At 54.1% G+C, this 5,000-nt stretch overlaps 1 pseudogene; it reads right to left on the bottom strand.

Annotated features, from left to right (window-relative positions):
• Positions 1 to 109, bottom strand: part of LOC123740763 (uncharacterized) — a 180-nt pseudogene extending 71 nt beyond the window's left edge.
• Positions 110 to 5,000: the final 4,891 nt, after the last annotated feature.

Here is a 5,000-nt window from a genome sequence, read left to right on the forward strand (position 1 = left end):
TCCGACTCCCTGTTCGAAAAATCCATTTAATATGTAGTCCCCCGATGGGGGACGTATCAGATATTAAACTGATAAGAACAGATTTTTTTTTTTTTTTTGAAAAAATAATTTATTACATTCAATGCCATTCATACAATACAACACAAAATCATACACTCCATTCAAACGCAAATAATAATGGCATTTTTAATTCACAAACCAAACGAAAACCCAAAACAAAAAACTCAGGGGAGCATCATCCCTCCCCGTCATCCTAAACACTAACTTTCCCTATCTTCCCGTCCCTAATCTAAAATAACCCCAGCCCTAATCCCCCCTTCCATCTCTCCCGGGCAGCATGCTGCCCCCACTTCGTCTCCTCCCTCTTCATCCTCCCCCTCAAATCTCCTTCCACCCTCCTCACTATTCCTTCCACCCCCCAATCTCTCCCTGTCTTGACCATGTTCTGCCTGGCTTCCCACAGCCCTCGCTTAAAGAGGCTCATGAGAAGCCAGAGCAGAAACCTATCCCTATCCGTCCCCCTCGCTCTCCCTACACCTCTCTCTAACCTAGCCCAAGTCAAAACAAAATCCCCTCTAACCCTTCCTAACAACACCCGTGCCTTTGCCCATACTACTCCGGCAATGGCACAGTCCCAAAAGACATGGCGCACAGTCTCCTCCCTGCCACAAGAAAGTCTTGGACAGGTGGGGGATCGCGCCAAGCTATGCCGGTACATGGTGGAGCGTACCGGCAAACACTTGTGGAGGCTCAACCAATTCAGGTCCTTGAGCCTGTTGTCTAGACCCCGCGCCTGCACTCCCTCCCAGACCACCGCCGGGATGCCCACCACAGGTGCTGGACTTACTGCCCGCCTGACCTCCTCGTACAGGTGCCTGTGGTCTAAACCTACTCGGGCGACTTCAACCTCGGGGTGTGCACGCAGCCACTTGGCCGCATGGCCAAAGTGCCACGGCAGCTGTTCCGCCCGAGGACCCGTGTTAGACCACACCATTACGCTTCTCGCCTGATACGAGAAGAACACCCGCAGGAGGTAACCGGACGGGTGTAGTACTGGCTGAGCAAGCTCCGTCAACAGAAAAGAAACAAAAATTGCGTCCAGCTTGAGGGGGAGATGTGGTACCCCCCTACCTCCCTCCCCGATGGGACAGATCATGCGTGCCCTGGCGACCCACTCGTACCTGCCACCCCACATGAACTGAAACACCAGCCTCACTAGATGCCTCCGAAGACAAGCCGGCAATGGGTAGATGTACGCCAAGTACAATAGAGATGGCAATACATCCACCTTGAGAACCAGGACCTTGCCTAAAAAGGACAACGACCTAGCCCTCCACATCTCTAGCTTCCTCTGTACCACTGCGATGCCCATGTTCCAGTTCAGCGTCGCTGAGCCGGAGGTCTCAAAATGGACCCCGAGTATCCTCAGGGCCCCGTTACAGAGAGATAACCCTCCGGGCACATCCGTCCTACCACTCCATCTTCCGAAAAACTTAACGGAAGACTTCGCGTGGTTAAGAACCGCCCCCGACGCTCGGGTGAAATCCCCAATAATGGCAAGGGACCTTGTCAGGCACGAGTCCTTGCAAAGCAGCAAGGATGTGTCGTCGGCATACTGTGTCAACTTGACACGGAGACCGCCACTTCCAGGGATCAGCAAGCCCTCCACCCCTGTGTCTGCCCTAATGGCAGCCCCCAGAGGCTCCATGTACAGAACGAAGAGGAGAGCCGAGAGCGGGCATCCCTGCCTAACCCCAGACGAGAGGTCAAAAACGTCACCTAAGTGACTGTTTACGCTAACTCGGCACCCTGCCCCGACATATAATGTACGGATCCATCCTATAAACTTCTCCCCAAATCCTAATCTACCTAACACCCTGAATAGAAAGGATCTATTCACGCGATCAAAGGCTTTTGCCTGATCTAGCGCTGCTACCATTAAAGGCAGCCCCCTATCTTCTACCCAAGCGATGGAGTCCCTGATCAACTGTAGGTTCCATCTGATCGAGCGACCCTCTACCCCGCACGTCTGATCCTCATGGACGACGTAGGGAAGGGCTGTGCGTAACCGGTCTGCTAAAACCTTTGCAAGTAGCTTGTAATCTACGCACAGCATGGTCAACGGCCGCCAGTTGCCAAGGTCAGTTGCTTCCCCCTTCTTATAAAGAAGTGACAGCACACCGACCGCCATTGATCCCCCCGGGACCCCCGTCTCAAGGATGGCCTTCAAGACTTCGAGGACCACTGGTCCAAGTATACCCCAAAACTTGAGGTAAAACTCGGCCGGCAGCCCATCCATCCCAGGCACCTTCCCTTTTCCCATCCTCCTGAGAGCACTCTCAACCTCCTCGAGGGAGATCTGAGCCTCCATCACATCTCTAATGTCCTCCGGCAATCGCCGGGACAAGTGTTCTAAAAACACATTTCCCTGCTCTACATCTATTACCCTCTCTTTAAATAAACCTCGGAAATTATCAGTTGTTACCCTGACCATTTCCTCCGGTTTTCTAACTATGCTACCATCTTCTTTCCTCACCCCATGCATTATCTTCCTACTCTGTCTGGCCCTAACCGACTTAAAGAACATAGCGGAACAAGTCTCATTATGTTCTAGAAAGCCATTATGCGCACGCTCCAGGAAAGCTCGAGCCTTCCGCTCCTGCAGCTCCCTGAGCTGCGCCTTCAGGTCAGTGGATCTCTCCCAGTCAAACGAACCGCCGAGGTTGCCTGCCTCGTACTCGAGTTCGAGCAACCTTTGGATACGATCCACCTCCCTCCTTTCCTCCCTTTTTTTCCTCTTACAATATCCTATTATAAAAGCCCTAATCCTTACCTTAACTAAATCCCACCACTCTAACACCCCCTCGCACATGGACCGGAGGCCTTCAAGCCCCCGAAAGAAACCAAAAAAGGTGTCAACGAAAGCTTGCTCCTCCAGCACATCCCGATCTAATTTCCAGTACCCCCTACCGAAGAGGCAGACTGGCGACCCCACCTGCAGGAGCACCCCGTCGTGATCTGAGAAGGACACAGGCAACAGCCGCCCAGACAACTGACCCAAAGACCTAGATAGGAAAATGTAGTCGAGCCTCCGCGCAACCCCCCGGGAGTTGCGCCATGTGGGACCAGCCATTGTCGGAGTAGAGTGCAGGCCTCCATCAACCAGACCATGGCAAGCCATTAGCCCGGTGATGGCGCCTGCACTACTATCTCCCCCTACCCCTAAATCTATATTAAAATCCCCCCCTATCACTAAGTGCCTATTTGTAACACACAGGGGCGTCAGACAGTCCACCATCTCCCTCCTGTCTGCCGCCACCTGTGGCCCATACACCACCACTAACCTATACCTACTATCCCTAAAAGTGACATCCACCCCCAACACCCTCCCCTGCATTACAACAAAAGATCCCTCCACCTTCACCTCCCTATTCCCAAACAAAATCCCCACCCCTGTAGAATGCACCCCACCTATACCCCAAACTGACTCCCCCTTACCCCACTCCCTACTAAACCTGACGACATCCCCTCCATCCCTCAGGTGAACCTCCTGTAAAAAACAAACATCAAAACCCACCCCTTCCAAAAAACTAAAAACCGCCCTCCTCTTAACAAAATCCCTTAAACCCCTTACATTTAAACTAAAAATATTAACAGAAAATGTCATTTAAAATTAAAATAAAAACCTTACATCAATGAAATGAAACCCCAAAATAACCAAAAAAAAACAGGAGACTCACCCGATGCTCCCCTGCTTCGACTCATCCGGCGGGGACGTCTTCTCCTCTCCTGACGTCCCCCCGTCCTCCTCCATCTCTCCAACCCAGGATGCAGGTATGGTGTTAGGCCTTGGAGTGTCCTGCATCCTGGGTTCCCCACCAACACCCTTCGTTCCTCTCTCCCTGTAGGCTGCTGGACTGAGGTCGAGAGCAGGGGACCCCATCTCCCCAAGCAGGAGTTGAGATCCCCCCTCAGACACCCAGCCCAGCGCCACGCCCTGGGAGTCACCCTCCACCAGCTGTTGAGGGGCTGAGGAAAACAGCGAGGACAGGGCCGTTCTTCCCTCCCCCATCCCACGCTTGGCCTCCCCCTCCACACCCCCCTCCCTCTCACAGCATGCCGAGCCCCCCCTCCTTTTCCCTTTCTTCTTAGGCGTTGGAGGCAGCGGAGAATCACCACTCCCCCTCTCCGCCAGCTCCTCCACCATTCCCCTTAACTCTTCAACGAGGGCGCTCGACATGCTGTCCCCCCACTCCTTCCCTCCTCTCTTCCCCGCTCCTTCTTCTGGTCCTGTCCTCGCTTCTCCCTCCATTTCCGTCACTGTTCCCTCCTCCACCTCCGCCTCCGCTCTCTCCACTGTTCCAGGCTTCTTCTCTGCTCCTTCACCTCCTTCCGCCTCCTTCCTCTCGCCCTCTTCCCGTCCTGTCTTCTCCCCTGTGCCATTACTGTCTTCCGCATCCTTCCTTTCTCTTCTTCCCCCATCCCCCGCTCCCCCTCCAGCTGCAGACGCGTATGACCTTTGACGAGCCGGGCAATCACGCCACAGGTGTGTTGACGCGCCACACCCGTGGCAAGCCTTGGGCTCGTCACAGTCCTTGGCCTCGTGCTCTCCCGACCCACAGAACCTGCACTTCCTGGTGTTGCACGAGGCCAGGACATGACCGTAGGCCATACAACGCCTGCAGAACGGAGGCTGACGGGCATAAAACAATGTCCCCCTGTCAGCCCCCAGGGAGAACATTGCCGGGGGATGGAGGTAGCCACCCAATCCCTTCGGGTCCTCCCTGAGAAGGACCTGGAACCCTCTCCTTCCGTTCCAGAATCCCAGGGAGTCCCTGAGGTGCCTCGCTGAGGAGACGTTGTCAGCGTACCTCCCCAGAAAGGCCCTCACCTCCTCATCCTTCACATGCGGATTGTACATATTTATGGTGACCACCCTGAAATTGTTCTTAGCCAGGCTGGTCACCTCGTAATGGCACAGGGGTTTCTCTTTCCCAAGC

Source organism: Salmo salar, chromosome 10 (assembly GCF_965601325.2).
Source record: "Salmo salar chromosome 10, fSalSal1, whole genome shotgun sequence".
Classification (NCBI taxonomy): Eukaryota; Metazoa; Chordata; class Actinopteri; order Salmoniformes; family Salmonidae; genus Salmo; species Salmo salar.